At 38.4% G+C, this 20277-nt stretch overlaps 1 protein-coding gene across 5 annotated transcripts in view; it reads right to left on the minus strand.

The window, feature by feature from the left end:
- Positions 1-17427, minus strand: part of LRRC4C (leucine rich repeat containing 4C) — an 817554-nt gene extending 800127 nt beyond the window's left edge. For all 5 annotated transcript variants that reach the window (XM_039343308.1, XM_039343314.1, XM_039343307.1 and 2 more), the window contains exon 1: positions 16741-17427. The gene's annotated coding sequence lies outside the window, so the exon portion shown is untranslated. The remainder of the gene's footprint in view (positions 1-16740) is intronic.
- Between the last annotated feature and the right edge of the window lie 2850 nt (positions 17428-20277).

Below are 20277 nucleotides of genomic sequence, written 5' to 3' on the forward strand. Positions count from 1 at the left end.
ACTTAGCAAGAAAAATTTAGAGAGGCAGTATCTGGATCAACAGTAGTGCCTATGAGACAGATCTAAGTATCTTAGTACCATCACTTAAACATGACTCAGAGGTGCACTGCAGATGCCCAAAAACAACAAAAACAACAACACAGTCCTAGACTACATCAACAGAGGGATGTATCAAGATCACGAGAAGTGAAAGTAATTCTCTATACTGTGCTGTTGAGATTACATTTGGAACACTGCATTCATTTCTGGTCACTACAATAAAAAGGCTCCAGAAAGAGTATAGAGAAGTACAACAAAGATGATAAGGTGTTTGGAGGCTAAATCCTATGACAAATGACTAAAGGAATTAGGTATGTTTAGGTTAATGAAGAAAAGAAGACTGAAGGGAGACATGATAGCAGTCTTCCAAAACTTGAAGGGCTCCACAGGGAAGGTAGCATTGATTTATTCTCCATAGCATTTGGGGTAGGACAAGAAGCAATAGATGGAAGCTTGTCAGAGGGTGGAAAAACATTTTACTGAGATGGTATGAGGACTCCTACTTAGGGTAGGGGTTGGACTAGAAAACCTCCAAGGTCTCTATGATTGTAAGGTTCTAAGGCATACAATAACATTGTTTTAAAAAAAACATGATTAAAGCATTTCCTCAACTCTTTTGAACAAAGAAAAATCCATGCCATCCCTATATGAGTGATGTTATTGCATCCACCTTGTATTACTATCCCACCCATTGTGGCATGATGTAAACATGCCATGGAGATGATCTTGGAGAAAGCAGGCAGAAACAACAAGATTACATAAAGATTGCATACTCTAAAGATGAGGAAACAGCAAAAGCATGAAAAAGAAGTTCAATCTGAGTCCTTTCTAATTAATTGTGGTATAAGAGAGGAAGAAAAAAAACCAGTCTGGCTTTTGAAATTTTGTTACTATGGACCAGACATGTCAAACACAAGGCCTGGGGACCGGATATGGCCCGCAAAGTGGTTTCATCTGGCCCATGAAGCCATCCTGGAAACAGTGAGGGAACGGCCCCCACTGCCGTGGCCCTGCCCCAGGCTGGCTGGCTGGGAGCCAATGTACAATTTTGTGGTGGCCATCTATGCTGAAACGCATTCAGTCTCCCTCTGACTTTGCCCTGTTACCCATCATGAACAACCTGGCTAAGGAGAGCAAGCACAGCAGCAGCAGCCTTGAGGAGGAGGTAAATGCAGCTGGGCACCTCCTTGGGGAAGTGGGGCTGGGCTTGGTGCCACGGGTGCTTGGGGGCCAGGCTAGGCATTTGACCTCTGCTGCCCAGGGCTTCAGGCAGCCTGCACCACCATCCAGCCCCTCCACATGGACTGAGAGGAACAGTGTGGCTCCTCCAGTGGACCATGCCTTGACACTTGCCCTGGTCCCACCCCCTTGTGCCAGAGACTCTCAGATCTGTCCCAATCCTGCCCAGCCACCACAGGCACCATTGACGCAAACAATGTAGAGCTGGCCATGCCCACCTAGGAGGCCGCACACACCCTGGCCACACAGCCCCAGCCCCCCAAGGGCAACTGCAATGTTGATGCGGCCCTCAATGAAATTGAGTTTGACACCCTGCTATAGACTATTTTAATAAAAAAACAGTTGATGTCAGATTTCTGGAGTCTGTTTCTTGTTCTGACCTATTTTGAAGGGCTAATATGTTACACTTTTAAAAAATTATTAAGTCATTTAGTCATTGAAAAACTGTCCATTTCCATGCTAAGAATGTTCTCTCATCCAACCTCACAATTTCTCCTTTGCAGAACAATGTCTCTGGTTTCAATGGAGAATATCCCAGATGATGACCTCTGTTCCATCTCTTCTAGCATATGTAGCACCTGAAACCTGGATGGACACACCTCCAAGAGAGGAACACTCTTCTCATTTAACAAGATTTCAGAAATCCAATCCAGATCTGCTATTGCATCCACAAGGTCATGGATCAGAGGAAAGTACATGAGCACACTAGGGTTTTTGGTTCTTTTTCTTATATTAGTTTTCCCAACAGTAAAACAACCCCCTTCTGTTATATTATATTGTTTATTTCCTAAGTCTGTTGTTGTCTTTCCATATATTGATTCTGTTCTTAATTACCAGTAGGATCTGTTCTATGCAGTTACACTTAACAGATTCTGGCTTCTCATTGTTTCCACTGTGCTCCTTTTTGATTGAAAATCTATACCCCTGAGCAACCTTCAATCCTGTGAGCTCCAATATAGGTGTTAGATATTTTTGGTGCCTCTAGCACAAGTAGAAACTCATTTGCACAATCAGTGTATCACAATCACTTCTGATATATAAAAAAATTAAGTTAAATCAGGCTAATGCAAAGCACGGTTCTTTAGGTTCTTCTTGCAGTCGCTGAAGAGCTTGTTAATTGTTTGCTAGATTGAGACAAATGTGAAATATTTTTGGTGACATGGGAATAAATGTATTAATAATTAATCAAGTTCTCAATGCTGTACTTCATGTCTTCAGATAAATAACAATAACAATAACACTAATAATAATGTTGGAAGGGACCTTGGAGGTCATCTAGTCCAACCTCTGGATCAGGCAGGAAACCCTATACCATTTTGGACAAATGGCTGTCCAGTCTCTTCTTAAAAACTTTCAGTGTTGGAGCATTCATCACTTCTGGAGGCAGGTTGTTCCACTGATTAATTGTTCTAACTGTCAGGAAGTTTCTCCTTAGTTCTAGGTTGCTTCTCTCTTTGGTTAGTTTCCATCCGTTGCTTCTTGTCCTGCCTTCAGGTGCTTTGGAGAATAGCTTGACTCCCTCTTCTTTGTGGCAGCCCCTGAGGTATTGGAACACTGCTATCATGTCCCCCCTCATCCTTCTCTTTATTAAACTAGACATACCCAATTCCAGCAGGCGTTCCTTATATGCTTTAGCCTCCAGTCCCCTAATCATCTTTTTTGCCCTCTCCTTTTTCTCCCATTGGATCTTCGACACAACAAATTCTTTCTGCCTCTTTTGCCTTTCATCCATCTACTTCACATGAACTCAAGTGACCCAGAGTGAGCAACCAAGACCTCTTTCTGAGCAAGCATACATTTACAGAAATAAAGGATTCCTGCAAGCTTCTATACCCTACAAAATCAACCATATGTCATCCTTAAGTGACTTCTGTGTCACACAAAATTGTCACTCAAGCCCCAAAATCTAATAAAGCATTGCTCTTCACTAAGCATACAAAAGGAAGGACCTTCTCTTTCATCCTCCCTCTTTGATGCCCCATCTGGCTCTTCTGGCAGGTAACAGGAGGTAAAGTATATGGACTTTCAGATGCTTTGCCGATACACATTTATCTCTATAAAAAAAAATACCTTTCTCTTTTTTAGCCTCCAGTAAACCCATGAATATATTTTTCCTGCCATTTTTTTGTTTGTTTGTTTCCCTGCAGTGTCATTTTGCTCATTTTGGGGAGATGGAAAAGGAAAAGAGAAACACACCCATATGAATCCAGGGAAATTGAAACAATATATCATATTTTATTATATTGCCCTTTTCTATAAGGACTTGCTTTTAAAGTATATTAGCCCCATACTGCAGGATTACTTAGGCAGATCAGATGAATTGTATATAATTCTGCTCCTTTCCAATGTAAAATACTATTCTCAGTGTGAAAAACCACTGAAAATCATACACTGTGATGCTGTGGATGGGATGAGCTCTCATTAGATTTTACATGTTTTGCCAATGTAAAACAACGGCTCCTTAATTATAAATGAAAATGTATGTACTGTATGTCATCTTCCTTTACCAGGTTTACTCAAGAAGCTCCCCAACTATGCAAGAAGCATCCCTTGTAAGTCCACAAGGGAAGCCCCTCATCAAATGGATCAGCATGCTCTCTGTATACTTGCTTTAAATCAGGGATAGGCAACCTTGGCTCTTTTATGACTCATGGACTTCAACTCCCAGAATTCTTGAGCCAGCATGGCTGGTTCAGGAATTCTGGGAGTTGAAGTCCTCGAGTCATAAAAGAGCCCAGAATGCCTACCCCTGCTTTAAATTGTTTGGCATCTGATTCAGAGAACCCACTAGCCTACTCCTTCCAATTTTAACAGTCCATAGGCTCAGAGCATCGTGTCCTCATGGCTTCTGCTACCTGAAGAAACATAATCTCTCCCACCACTGTTGTTGATTCATCACTCAATCAGCTGCCAATCCTCCCACCAGCATGAAAAAATCCATGTTATCCACAGTGAGTTAATTAATTCAGCAATTTAATCCAGAGTTACTTGGAATAGCTTTTACGTATTTACCAATAGTCTCTTTTTTTTCTGTTTCATTTTTACTACTCATGTTGTGGCAAACAACATCTTTTCTTTTCCTGATCACTATAATGCTGGACAGGGTTTCTTGAGCCAGATTGATCTGTCCAGTTGCAATGAATTCTTTTTTGCAAGTCATTCAATTTCAATGAACCATTCATTTCTGAATGACTTGTGATGTTCCCATGCTGTGACCTTGACAGTTTTCCAGCTTTTAGACAGCTTCTAGCAGTTTGCCAACTTGGTTTCTTCTTTACACTGATTTATAAACATTATAGTATTTCTCAAATAATGTTATTTCGTTTAGGCTAGCAATGCCACTCCAATTAGAGACCTGAAAGGTATATCGTGTTAACAAGAGTAAATAGTCCAGATTATAGAAAATAATTATTTTAGTTTACTCTGAAAGACACTGCTTTCAACATTAAGTCCATTCATGTGTACCACAATTTTTTAAAAAAGTAACAAATTGGGTAGGATTGGATAAGAGGTATTAAAAAAATGGGGGTCTTGAAATTAATTCTTTTGAGAAATGGGTATGTGTAAGAAACCAAATCATTTAAGGAATCAACATGTATAAGAAACAGGGTATGATTAGTCTAAAGAAAATAGGCTGGGGAGAAATATGATAACATTCTTCATAACTGAAGTTTTCATATATAGAAAAAGGTGTAAGTGTTTTCTCCATGCCTGAAAGGGAAAAATCAAACCAGTATTAAAACTACAAGGATATGGGTTCAGACTAGATCTCAAAAGAAGTAACCCATAATTGTATAATCTGTAACCCATGAAGCAGGCTTCCATATGAAGTGGTTACTTCTCCTTCCTTGGAAGTCTTCAGAGACTGATTGGTTAATGGCTTCTGTACTGAGCAAATGGTTGGACTAGATGACTACTTTCTTTATGATTCTAGGCATCAACTTTTCCCATTGTGAAATGCTTATTCTAGCTGTGCCTTTTACTGGTAAAGTACTGATTGTTGTTAAGACAGAATATTACCAAAACACTTCAGAATGATGTTTAACCTGTGCAGGGGTTTGCCCACCCCTTATTGCCATAAAGATTTTCACTTCTTAATTTCTTCCAATGTTCTAGTCTCATGTCTGTACTAGAATAAAACAAGTCATATGATCATTATGATCTAGATTTCAACACACTTCAGAAATAGACATACAGGTTGTTAAGAGCAAATTCCATGGATTTTCTTATCAATCCTTATGTAAACAGAAACTTCCATGACAGTTTTAACTGACTGGTGAATGTTTCACTTCTTATAAATGAATAAACAATTTGTAGTAAATTCTCAAATGATGACAAAGCTACTGCTTGAACTTTTTTTTTCAATGCATATCGATTTTATAATGCCAGTATTTTTTCTAGTTTATAGAATCTATATTTATATATTAAACAAATGAATACGTGTCTGAAACTCAATGGGTTGCAAATAAAGATTTACACAAGACAAGTGAATTTCCACAGAAAGTATCTTTTCAATGTAGAATTTAATTTGGCAGAATACAGAAGATTTAACTTTGGTCTAACTCTAAAGCTTAGTGCTGCAACATATGAAGACAACATAAATTCAAGAGTCCTCTTGTGGGCACAAAATCTCAAACATCATTTGCCCTGTTACTCAGTTCTACAGACAACAGCATTATATTTTTTTTAAAAAATAGCATGCGTATCGTATGTGGGAATATATCTGGGCACATTCTTGCTTATGTACGGCTTCTTAGAAGTTAAGCATCTGCAGCCATAATTGTTTAGCTGCTATTTATCCTCGCCTGCAGCTACATCCATCTAAACAACCCTCCACAAAAGACTGACTGATTGAGAGGCATATTTTGGACAGTAATATTGAAAGCAAACAAATCCAAGACCTCAGTTATGAATGAAACTAAAGTTGACATGGAACCAGATTTCTTGCAGATGGAGAGTATTAGTATAATGTAGAGGTTAAACTATTGAGCCAACACCAGAAAGACCCAGGTTCATATCCGCCCCATCTACAGAAACTTACTGAATGACTTTGAGCCAGTCATTCTCTCAGCCCATTTTACTTGACAGACTTGCTCTTGTAGGAAAAGTGAGATAGAGGATAGAACATTATGTACACCCTCTGAAAAGCTGAATGAAAAATGGGAGAGAAAGCTAACAGAGAATGACTTGAAATTGCCCTAACATCTCCTTACATCCTGACATTTTAAATATTGGTTTAAAAAAAATAGTAAGAGGGGAATGGGATATGTTATCCATCATTTTCTCAGTTTGAACAACTTTTTCAGAAAATAAAGTTAAGAAGTAATTGCATTTTTTTTCAGGTACTGGAGTTTTCTGCAACAACTGGATTCAATTTGCCAAAAATGCAAACAGCATTTTTGAGAAGGGGACTCAAACAGCTCCCCTTCTCTGTGTAGAGCTTTGGTTCAACAATAAGCATAGATGTGATTATCAGGTGAATGAAATAGAACTGGCATCCATGATATACGGCCTGGTTATTTGAGGGAACCTCCTGTCTTCCATAGCATCTGCCTGGCTAACTTGATTCTGCCGGATTGGTACATTCCAGCTACCTTTGATTAAATCATGCCATCTATCAGGATTCTAGAAGTGTGCCTTCTCTATAGCAGGGCCTGCCCTTGGGAACAAGTTTCTGCCTAGATCCATATGAATCCCAGTGTGTTGTTGTTCAAAAAAAACCTGTGAAAACCTTGTTCTTTATGCAGACCTTTGGCGAGGGACAGTGAGACCTCTTGCCTCATTATGTTTCTGTACTTTTATCTTAGTCTTGTATGTTTTATTGATTTCATTATAATTTCTTTGTCTGTGTTGTGTTGTTGTGAGCCAAGCAGAATAATTAAGAGTAGGGAGATACACATGCTTAATATATTATGATTCATTGCACAGTCAGCCAGATGTTCAGATTTGATCTGGCATTTTTATCCACCTATCGAATCCTTCCCAAGGACCTGGAATAGGCAGTTGTTTGAAGGTATTAAAGGTATTGTCACAGGATGTAAGCTTTGCAATTAACTGATGGTGATTTTGCTGATCACGTTCAAGTGCTCAAGTTGTTTTGAAATTGCACCCAAGGCATCTATTACTATTAATACTACCTTTGCTTTCTTTTCCCACAATCATTCTAATTCTGTTTGCAGGACTTTGTATTTTGTTATCTTATTATTATTTTATTTGCACTTATTAAATCACTCATAGAACAGTCTTCAATCTCTGTGATAGGAAAAAACCTAATGTTTCCTCACTGACCTGCTTTGCAGTCCAAACAGAATTGCCATAGAATCAAAAAAGACTAAGCTAAAATTTGGCCTGCATCCAGCCAACCTAGAACTTTGCATTCTGTTTTTTTTTTCTTTCTTCTGAGTACTTGTGTGCATATATTTATTTCCAACCTTTTAATGTTATTACTTAGTTCCTCAATAAATATCTCAGACATTCTTGAGGATGGCACTCATGTTTCTCCTTCTTCTCTGTAGTGTTATAAAGGAGAAGACTTTCTTTTTTGTGAAAAATATCTGTCCAGTTATTTCTCTTAAATATATTCTGCAATGAAAACTGTCCATTAATAGGATGTATAATACAGCCTGCAACAGATTCAGAGGTCCACGCAAGGTCCAACTGTTCTGCACACCATTATCTGTAATTAATTAGAACAAAAAGAATTTTATTTGCTCAATGTAATTCTACTTAAACAGGAAAGACTTGAAACCTCCTATTAGAACCAGTAAATGTACTGAAAGGAAATAAACCTTGAACCAAAGGAAAGCAGTAGTGAGAGACTGTATTGATCAGGAAGACGTTTGCATTTAGTTTACAATAAATACTGTGCGGTAGAAAGCATAGGTCTTCTGCATTTTAATTAAATCCACTAAAGACACATTTCAGCACAGGTAATCTGTTTAATATATCCCAAGTCAGCTGCGTAAGAGATGTTGGTTTCACTAACAACCAGAGAACCACTGCAATATGCAACATTAGTCAATGAGCATAAAACTTTGTTCCACTACAGTCATTCCAAAAAGTAAAGAGATTTGCCCCTAAGAATGAGGTTAGCTGATCCAGGGCTTCCTCTGTTTATCTGGACGAAAAATGCTCTCCACAGCACAATGTCCAAGTCAAGTTTTCATGAGCTGAATATTAATAAGCTGCTGGAATTTGCCAGAATTTTTTCAGTCAATGTTAAAATTTCCTGTCATCCTGAGGCATAAAATATGCAAAGATAAATGTATAAACCTTAAAAGTATCTCAGCATATTTACTTCCTTCCCTCTCCCCCAAAATAAATATCCCAGGGAGAAAATCAGAAATTCTCCCTCCCTTGTCTATGATATAATGCCATATACTTTAAATCAGTGTTTCTCAAACTCAATAATTTTAAGATGTGTGGGCTTCAACTTAACGTTGCTGAGGTGGAAAAACAGTAGACTATTCTCTAGTTGAGCACATCCAAACAAGGAGAGCTCTGAGCTCACCTTCAGTAATTTAGTTCCTTGTTGAACTATTCTTAACCTTTGGTACTTCTTCACTAATGTTTCACTGGAAATCTGCTCTCCTGAAACTTAAAACCTGGAATATACAAATTACATCCATTCGGGAAATCAGAAGTTATCCAGAATGTATTGTCTGTCCCTCCTTCTTTACCAATCCCCAGACCATGGCAAATTATAAACTATACTATTCAGGTGTCACATTGGCAATTTCCCACATAAAAATCAAACCAGAAATAACTCAAGATGCCAGGGTGTGGCCCAACCTAGTTTGGCTGGAATATCATGTCTCATGACATCTTGAAATCCTTCCAACCACCAAACTGTTCACAGAACAGCATAGTCTCCCAGTCCATCAACAGCTCTCCCCCCAAATGTCTCCCCATTAGCTCTCAATGGAGGATTGGCAAGTCAGGCGAATATTTAAAGAGAGGGGGAAAGACTCACAACTGCATTGGATTGATTGAGAGGTTTTCAGCTGCAATCCTATATAATACCCAACTCGAGGTTTTTTAAAAAAATCTGTTCTTTCATAAAATCATATGTCTAAAGAGAATAATATAGGATAAGGGAGAAATCTGAAGATGGCAAAGCAAGTTGGCTTCTAATGTTAAGGTTTGTATTTCCTGTTCTACATATGCTGCACATTTGTTTTTATATTTCTTATTACCAAGCCAAAAATTCAGGTATCTCTTGTACAGACTTAACAGAAATGCAAGAATAACAATCAGTGCCACTTTTTAAAGTTCTATTGTCCCTGATTCATCCAGACATCTAATAATTCTTTCTAAATGTTTGATGTTTATGAATACACTAGTGTGATTATGCCCTGTGTTTTCTCTTCATTCCTATTTAGCAGGTGACAAGTCTGTGCAAAACTTGTAATAATAACCCAATTATGATTGTAGATTTTCTGTATATAGCCTGGGGACCAAATCTTTCTGGAATCCTTGATACATGGATATGCCTGAATCTATACAATTGGTTTGGGTTGATCTCTGTTTTCATTCTATAAGCAGACGTCCTTCCATTTGTGGCATCTATGTGGATAACCTAACTCAAAATTTATGCTAGAGACTTATGGAAAGAAAGGATGAACTAAATAAAATCTTGGTGCCACTCTCCCTATTCCCAAACTATCAGCTACTTATTCACTATTAGAGTACAGCAAATTCAGAAGAAAGAATTAAAACTAAACACCAATGTCAGAAACTAGAAATGACTTTTAATATGTAGGTCTTTGGTTATTTGGGTTTTCTCCCATGTCAATCCCATGACATTTTGACAAAGTCTCATTCGTCATCTTCAGGCTGGTGTTTTCGGCTTCGTGCTTTTATATATATAAAAGCACCTCCTCGAAACACGAAGCCGAAAACACCAGCTCCTCCTTCGTGCTCCTCGAAGCACGAAGCTGAAAACACCAGCCTGAAGATGACGAATGGGACTTCGTCGAAACGTCGCCAAGACACTTCCAATTTTACGCGGGAGAAAACCTGAACAACCAAAGACCTATGTGTGTGTGTGTGTGTGTGTGTGTGTGTGTGTGTGTATATACACACACACATACACACACACACACACACACACACATATATAAAACCTTGAATGTGCACCCTGTCAGCCCAAATATGGGAGAAAGAAATCTTCTTTCTTTTCTTTTCTTTTGCCTGTATCAGCTCAATCCAGAGCTATCCACAAGCAGCAGTCACCAACTGCGACATCATTTTGCATTTTTAGGTTGCTAACAAAGAATAAAGAGAGAACTGGGATAGCTATTTCGAGTTTCTTAACTCTCTTCGGCCAGACTTACTCTTCTGAGATTCGAACCTGGGCTATATACATGTTAGGCAGTTGTATTAACCTCTAGGCCACATATATGTTTTCTGAGGTTTTCGCGGGTGTTTGTATGTAGGTCTTTGGTTATTCGGGTTTTCTCCCGCGTAAAATTGGAAGTGTCTTGGCAACGTTTCGACGAAGTCCCATTTGTCATCTTCAGGCTGGTGTTTTCAGCTTCGTGCTCCTCGAATTTATTGAATGTTCATCTGAAGGGATGGATAATGGGATGAGGGGGACCTCACCATCTAGAGTGCCCCTGACTAATAGTCTCCACATGCATCCGTTGGAAATCGAAGAACCCATTGACAACAGTAGCCCACCCTTAGGTACCCTAGATGCTCCGGATGCTCCTCCCCCTCAACATCGTGTCCAATCCTCAGAACCGTATATGGCGTGTGCTCCCCTTTGTACGAAGCAGGACTGTCCTCTTTACAGCCGTATTGACAGTCATGCTTCTGAGGACGTCCCCGTTATGACCGGCTTGGACATTCATTTGAACATCGGTGCTCCCAGAATAGACAATAATTGCAGCCACCCCATGGAGGGTGTGGTCACGTGCTCCCGGATGACAGCATGACGAACGCAGGAGAGCGAAAGCGTGGGGACCGGACTAGAAGCTCCCTCTGAATATACTCGAGGGGGAGGGTGAAACACCTTCTGGATGCCGAGCCGACATGGATACGGACCGCAACAAAACATCGTGAACCCCACACACAGACATGTGGTGTATTGAGGGTTGCGGGGGGGAATGGGAATGAAGACATGGATGTGGCTGTGCGTCCCCAGAGAGTAGTGCGGCGAATGCGGGGAAAAGAGGTGACCAGACCCAAGACCCCGCCAGATGATCAATCTAATATTATGCAGGTTACCTTAGTGCAGAGTGATACGGGATGTTCTCCCCCCAGTTTAGGAGTCATGAATAGCAAAGAAGGAATCAACCGTAGGAGCACGAAATTCAAATAAACACCTTACGATACTATGAGTGATGCAAGGATCAGCCGGCCGGGACCTATCACGAGGTCTATGAGCCGAATGCGGGCATGGCTGCGCTCATAAACGAACTCCCCCACCCTCTGGCTTTTACACCCTGACGATGATGGCAGTGATATAGCCATCGAAAGCTCGGTTTATTTATTAAAAACTTGATTGTTTTTACTTCCTGGTGATCGTCTTTTATCTGTCAAGTATATATTGTTAATTGCAAAGTCGTGTCCGACCCATCGTGACCCCATGGACAACATTCATCCAGGTCTTTCTGTCCTCTATCATCTTCTGGAGTCCATTTAAGTTCACACCTACTGCTTCAGTGACTCCATCCAGCCATCTCATTCTCTGTCATCCCATTCTTCTATTGCCCTCAATCTTTCCCAGCATTAGGCCCTTCTCCAGTGAGTCCTTCCTTCTCATTAGGTGGCCAAAGTATTTGAGTTTCAACTTCAGGATCTGGCCTTCTAAAGAGAAGATATATATATATATATATATATATATATATATATATATATATATATATGTATGTATGTATGTATGTATGTATGTATGTATGTATGTATATGTATATGTATATGTATATACACACACACACATATATATACATATACATATGCGTATGTATGTATTTCCAAATGTCCTTGAAATTCAAGTAGCACAAAAATTGGCTTATTCTAAAACAAGCACATGAAGCAAGGAACACACAGTATTCACCATCTGGCTAACAAAGCCTATATTTAATACTTGATACTGAGCTTCTTCTAGCATATTGGGATAATACAGAAAACTTTTATAGAGCAGTGTCCATGTCTAATCTAATACTGTAGGCTTCTTCTGACATGGGAAACCTCCAGCATTTAGAACATCATACAATATTGCCATTGGATCAACTTTTAATGTTAAAAATGTTACCTCTTTTATTCTACTTTTCTCTTTTCATCATTAGATGAATATATGCATAATTGAAAGGTACAGTATGTACATCTAATTCTAACACAGGTAAAATGTTCTTTTTAAGAACATATTTTTCAAGAAACAGACAAAATGAACTATGTAGATTAGCACATTTCTTAACATGAAATTGTGCAAGAAAAATAATGATTTATTTCTTAGCATATCCACTGTTTGAATGCATATTATTCAAGCACAGGGCATGCCATATCTAGCTTCCTTGCCCTCATTCATTAGTTTTGTGAAATAGTCATTATGAATAGCTTAGTGCTCTATTCATTTTGCAGTCACAGAGTTTCAAAGTATAAAGACATAAAATGTGAATAGATACGAAAATGAAGGAGCTTATGTCAAAATGGTGATGACCTAATTTTTATTCAAGTTCTCATGACCTACGATTTTGTCTGTATAGCTAGAATCTTTTAATAATTAAGCCATACAAATATACTTATAGTTAGTTTATTAGTGGATGCTGGAATTCTTTGCTGGAATTTCAGTAACTAAGAATTTTGATACCATTGAGTGGAAATGAAGTTATAGTTCATCAGAGGTCTATCTTTGGTCTGCCTAACATTTTAGAGTCATGTGTTAACCACTGTACAATTTATTAGCATTGTACTTTGCACGGTGACTTAGATTGCAATTTGATGCACACTTGAGCATAAGCTGTATGCCACTGACATAAAAAGTTTCAGGTTGCACATCCACAGCCTTAAGACACTGATAGCAGGAAACTGGGCCTTTATTGCAGTCTAATGTCTGCAACCATTTCTTCATGATAAAGCAAGGGAACAAAAAGGTGGAAAATGCATAGAAATATTAATTTCAGGAGATGGGAAGACTATACATAATCTGTTTCTTGCTTATTCTATCAGGATAAAATTAGCAAGTTATTTTCCTCTTTCATCAAGGACATCAAGGACAAAATCTAAATTCAGAGAGGTCAAAATTAATTTTACTAACCCAAAATATATTTTCTTGGTGCATTTAGAAAACTGACATTTTCTGGAACTAGAAAGTGACATAAGGATTCACACTGCTAAACTTCATTCTGCTGTAGAAAGGAAATATGGATAAATTAGCAGGAATAATTTCCATGTCTAATATAAATTAATCTATGTTAAATATAAGCAAGCAACAGGTATAAGATTATCATTTAAAGATCCCAATGCTAACCCTTTCCTATGAAGATTTAACTGAACAATCATAAATCTACACAATTTGTTTTGGCACCAAAGAGTTGAATTGTCCAAAATGTATGGGTGCAATCATTTTTAAAACCCAAAAACAATGGTTTTGGCTCATCACAGCTAATGAGTTCATGTGCCAGCTTTTGAAAGAATGATAATATTCCATGCTAACAAAATGACTCAGCAAGCTGAAGGTATGCATTGCATCAGTCCACAATATTTGCATTTTTGTAAATAATCTTTTATTTTTTTTCTTGTTTAGGTTGGTTGTCATCCCAACAAGTTCAAGAGAAATGGTAGAATTCATGTATAAAGCACATAGGGCCCTCTTTGAGGTAAAAACCCAACTGACTGATCAGCCCTGAATGTACTTTAACTGCTGTTCTTTAAGTCAGATTTAGATTATTCATTTGGGGAGCTTCATTTTTTGATTACATTGTTGCTGACAAATGTTCACTGCAGCATCATATTACTTTGGTTTATATCATTGAGTAGACTTTCCATAGCAACACATTTACAAGTAAAGGATTATGAAAAGGTGAGCTTTTATAATATTCTTTAAGCAATGCATTCACTGCAGAATAAATTATAGCAGCTTTGGTGTCACTATAAAAGGAAAAATATACCCATCACCCAATAGATAGATAGATAGATAGATAGATAGATAGATAGATAGATAGATAGATAGATTTGTATAATCATAGATAACAATGAGATATAGTTTGTTTTCAATTATTTATTTCAATAATGCTGCAGCAAATACTCGTGGTTTAGCTAGTGTTCCCTAAAACTTGAGATAAAGCTGCATGATTGTCAATATGTCACGCTTGGTTTGGTGGATAGTAAATTGTTAGAATAAATGTCAGTGTTCCAAGTTTGGTTGGGTTTTCGAAGATTTTATGCTTATGACTTTGGAACAAGTTTAAGAGAACTAAGTGAGACAGTAATACACATAATTAATCAATAAATTGAAGCCCCCAGATTTAAAAAATACATCTAGTATTTTTATCTATGAAGTATGTAACAATTACTAATATCCAGATGACATCACTGGATAGAAGATCTCTCCCACCACATGTTTTCATAAGATATTTTGGGAATTTCATAAGAAGCACAGATAATTATATATGAAACTACAATTATTATTTTTCTTTTCATACAACATAGATGTCTTTCCCAAACTCATGTAAGGCAACTCAGCCTTAACAGATGGAATCAACAATAACCAAATTTGGTGAGTTACTTTCTGACCATTAATATTCTAAATGAGATGTCTGGTATCACCTATCTTTAATTTACCACTGATTTCCAAAGCGTTTAAATATTCATGATAAAGTGTGTTTTAAATCTTTCCTTCAATCTCCCTAAAATGTAAAATATACCAACAAAAATGATCAGAAAACAAATCTAAACCCCAAACTATCATATTTCAATGAAGCAATGGGAAATGCAGGCTGGCAAGTTGCACGGTGAGGATGAGAAGAAAAAGCATCTCTGATTACAGTGTCTCTTTCCTTCTTTCTTTCTTTCTTTCTTTCTTTCTTTCTTTCTTTCTTTCTTTCTTTCTTTCTTTCTTTCTTTCCCCTCTTGATCCCGTTCTGCAAAAACTGTGTCAACCTTCACAATAGAAATGATAGCCAGGCCAATCAAATCATCATAAAATTTAATTTGTCTTCTAACAGAGTCTTTTTATTAACTTTTTATTGTGCAAGAGTCTTTAAATAAACCTTGCCACTGAATAGATTAGATTTACTAAATTGGCTATCAAGTAGCTTTCCCTTGATTGACAAGCTGATATCCAACTTCATTATTGTATGGATAGATGTGCATTGTTTGTTGCATGTAATAATCACCCCAGGTGATGTAATACTTGTATGGGTGCATGCCAGTATGGACATTCTCACATCCAGTAGTCAGTTGTCTCACATGACATATAACCAACCAAATCTATACACTGGGAAGAAACAAGAAATTCCCACAATCCTACTTGGAAAGGCTTGTTCCTGAATTAACAGTATGCTTCTCACTTCTTTGGAAAACTAATGTGATATTTTGTGTTAATCAAAATGCTCAAATGAAGTAATCTTTGATAATACCACACTTACAATGCACATTAACCCCCAAAAGAATAATTGCAAGGTAGGGAGGCTAAGTTTCAGATTCCTCAGAGACAACACCTGTAAGTGAAGCAAGCACCAGTTGAAAAATTAACTTAAATCATCAGATCTATCACAGGAAACACACACCAAAATATCTCACTTTTCAACCACAAAGAGAGATGGAGAAAGAGGATGTTATGAAATTTGAGTAAGATTAGTCCCTTTCTCTGCAAAGGATACTGGGGGGGGGGGAAGGAATCAAAAATAAATCTGAAACTGTACAAGAAAGCTCCACTAACAACCAATGCATCTTTGAGAAAATTTATATGATAAGCAGCAGTTTAGAAATCCTGAGTAATTTCCATTTTGCTATCAATCTGCATTAGCGGAGAGTATCTGGAGCTGCTTCCTGAACCCACATATTTATTTTAGCTGAGCCTGCTGAAATGCACAAGGGGAGGGTGGGGGGTGGGGGGGGGAGTGAATACAAGGACTCCAATCAAAGTTATTGCTAGGTAAGAGGGGGTTATGGGAAGAGATACATATTATATTCTATTTGTGTAGAAAAAGAGGCCACAGAATGCCTTCACATCAAACCTCCAAAATACTGCTTTAATCCACCATATATCAGCAGCTTGCACAAAGATAGATAGATAGATAGATAGATAGATAGATAGATAGATAGATAGATAGATAGATAGATAGATAGATAGATAGATAGATAGATAGATAGATATAGATTTTCCAGACACTTTACAATCAAACGCTTAACCCGACAGGTAACTTTAGTGAGCGAGCAACATGGGGAGGGGGAGTACAAAAAAATAAGAAACATTATAGGAAAAAAAGACGGTAGTGAAGATCTTGGACTTACCTGTCCAATAGCCGTCCCCGAAAACTTCTCCGATGAAAATGAAAATTCCTCTAGTTCCCCCGGGGATCTAGAGTTGAGTTGACTCGGAGCACAATAATCGGTGAGTTTTTTAGATGGTCCATTTACTAATCATCCAGCTCACGAGAGGGGGAGGGGGGGAGGAAAGGTGTCCAAGAGACTTTGCAAAAAGTATGTCCGGGTTTCCAAAGGAATCGGGAAAAGGAGGCAGGTTGAAGAGGCACGGAAACCACTGGCCCGAGAAAAGAAATTCTCCCCGTCTACACGCTACACCTAGCTTCTCGCTCCCCAGAGCGGGAGAGCAAAGCTGTCAGTGGTAGCTTCCAATCGCTGCCGTCTTATGCTGCAGATGGTACATCTCGCTCCTACCTTCCCAATTGGGCAAGCGATTCAAAGAACAGGAAAGGCAGACGTCTCCCCCTCCCCTCCCCCCGGAGAGGAAAAAAAAACAGGTGGACTGTCAGCCAGTCACTCACTCACTCACTCACAGAACCTGATCAATCAACAGAGGGCCGGGGTGGTCACCAGAGACAGCAATTTGTAGGGTGCCTGGAATTATGGCAAGGTTATTAATCTTGCTTTGCTGCATCTTCCTCCCATCCCTTGCATTCAGCCGCCTGCATTGAAATGATTGCCAGCTCTGTCTCTGTCCCTCTTCCACTGCATTTTGCTCAGCCCTCCCTTTGCTGCAAGTAAAACACAGAGGAGGGAGGAATACTAATAAGGTGGTTAGCTACAGTTTCTCCGAGGCATTCCACATGCCCTGTGTGTGTGCGCGCGTTAGTTCTGTGTCCAACTGGGCATGAGATCAAGAGCAGGTCTGGGGTCTGTGGGTTGCCTTGTGCATGGATGGAAAGCACACACAGCAGCTTCATTTGTACTGGCTTCAGCAACCAGCTTCCCCGTTTGCCAGATGCAGAATTTATTTGGGATTAGTTCTTTTCAGGAGGATTTTACTTTACTGAAGATGTACAGGAGATGTAGCATTCAGTTCTCCTCCACCTCACCTCTCCCTTCCCCCCCCCCAAAAAAAGCCCAAGGCCCTGGACTGGTGGTTAAAAGCAAAAGACATCTTCCAAAAGGCAACAAGATGAAGTTAATAAATATGGCTTTGAAAAGTGCAGGTCAGTGTATGCTCTAAAATGTCCTCTTACAGACCTAGAAATTTGACTTTAAGGCAGTTCCTGAAACCAGCAAGAACATATAAAGATAACAGACCCCTTCCTTATGGAAATAAAATTGGAAATCACCACTGGAAGGGATTTTTAGAAGCGGTCAGCCCCCTTCTCTTTCATTCTTGACTGGCCCTCCTGGGTGTCAGTGAGATATTGTCTTCTTCTGTTTCTCATCTCAGCATCACAAAAGAAAATAAAACCAGGGATGTGCATTTAGCTTGGTATTCTACATCTAATACATTGCTTTTAATGGCAGGCCTTGCAGCAAAGAAAAGAGGAATCTAAAAGGTTGGCTAAGCAATGGCTCTCCCTGAGACTCTATTCATCTGTGATCATCCATGTACAAATTCATCTATAGAGCTGCACTCAGTAGAATTTGCTCTCTTGGACTACAAAAACAGCTGCTATTTGTGCCAATGTTCAAGCAGGTAAATTCCTTTTGGCTGTAGTCCCAGATACATCCAGCAGATGCTGCTAGTTATAGCTCAGTCAGGAAGCAAAGAAAGAACCACTTGTGCTACAAGCAAGAATAGACATTGTTCATTCACATTTACCATATACACACTGATTTGCAGTAATTTCTGTGGTGGGAGAGACTGGTTTAAAACATATATATTATTGCAGATTGGGAAAACTAGTGACCTCCAAATATTCTGGAGTTCAGTTTCTATCAGTTTCAGTAAATTTAGCTAGCGGCAAAGTCTTATCTGAGTTGTAATCCTAAACATCTGGCTGAAAAGCAATATGCCTATTCCTCTATTACTTTATCCTCTTAACCAATATCTGGATCATGAATCCATTTTTTTCCCTAATAAAACAGATAACAATATTGTGAATAGAACTGAGATATCAGCTGAGTAAAGGTGGATTATGCAATACATTGATTGGAAGACATTTGTGTGTCATTTAATTTTATATGTCAATAACTTTCTTCTCCTTCAAGGACTAAAGATGATGCCTGCCCCATCCTACTTTCCAGGAGGTTAAAATATCATAGGTTAATTTCAACCAATAACCTAACATGCATCAGGCGGAGTGAAAATAAGTGTTCTAATTTTTAATGTTCCCTGCCTTTTACATATGTAACATTTTAGGAAATTAGTGTTTAGGTATTCTAAATATTGACAGGATAAAGTGGATATTTGAAAATAACATTGCAGGGGATTTAATACCTTCTTTGTATTTTCTTCCAGAGGCACTAAACTTAGATATCAGTCAATTCATCCACATTCACATGGTTTTAGGCTATGTCAGAGCCTTTCATTTGTGGCTATCAAGTTTTATAACCTGAGACTCAGATAATTTAAAACCTAGCATATAAAACTTAGCATGTAAATTAAGTTTTACTCTGTTTGTCTGGCTAGCATGGTCTTTCCCTCATACTCCATAGATGAAATTAAGAAACAACATGTCTTTTCAGAAATAACCAATAGACTGCTACATCCACACTGCATCATTGTAGCAGACAAACCAACTAAAGCCATCCAAAATATTTTAAAACACCCAGTAATCCGAGAAGAAAAAACAGGAGTAATCTACAACATACAGTATAAGGACTGAAATAACCACTGTGTAGGAGGGACAGGGAGAAGATTGGCAGAGCTCATCCATGTACAACAACTAGATTCAGAAGACACAATGACCACACAAACATGGACAGACTGAATCACAGTTTCAACTAAAAAACTATTAGCATCATAGACCAAGGAAATCAAAAAATGTTCTTCCTGTTTGATTGCAAACAATCAATGTCTTTTGCAGACATTTAGACTAGCACTGATGTTGTTACCTGTTTGGGTAATAAAACGTCTGTAAGAAAACAATCAAGCTCAGAGAGCACCAAGGACCCCTCATTTCAACCCCGAACTACTAATATTCTCATTTATAAATAGGTTTTTTTTTTGTTCTATGTGTGTGTGCTAATTATCATGTTCAATCTTGGAAAGAAACTGTTTTGGTCAACTTCAGCAATCAATGACATTGGCTGACAGCATGTCTTGATGGGCTCATGTGAGGTAGATTGGGCTGAGAGAGTGACTGACCCAGAGTCACCCAGCTGACTTCATGTCTAAGGCAAGCCTAGAATTCACAATCTCCTGGTTTCTAGAACAGCATCTTAAACAATGTGTGGGAACAACCTTTTCACTTTTTCACATTTTGATTGTGATAATATCTACAAAGTCATTTTTAAGCTTAGTAAAAAGATAAACTGATAGCCTAAACATGTGAAAGAAGTAGTTCATTATCATACATTTTTTCTCATTCCTGTTTACTATAATTCATTCCCTATTAATTCACTAGAACATGATTTCAAGTCAACAGGGTATTTGTTTCCTTCTAATTA

The sequence above is a fragment of the Crotalus tigris genome, unplaced genomic scaffold (assembly GCF_016545835.1).
Source record: "Crotalus tigris isolate CLP2741 ecotype Arizona unplaced genomic scaffold, ASM1654583v1 scf7180000017841.2860490, whole genome shotgun sequence".
NCBI lineage: Eukaryota > Metazoa > Chordata > Lepidosauria > Squamata > Viperidae > Crotalus > Crotalus tigris.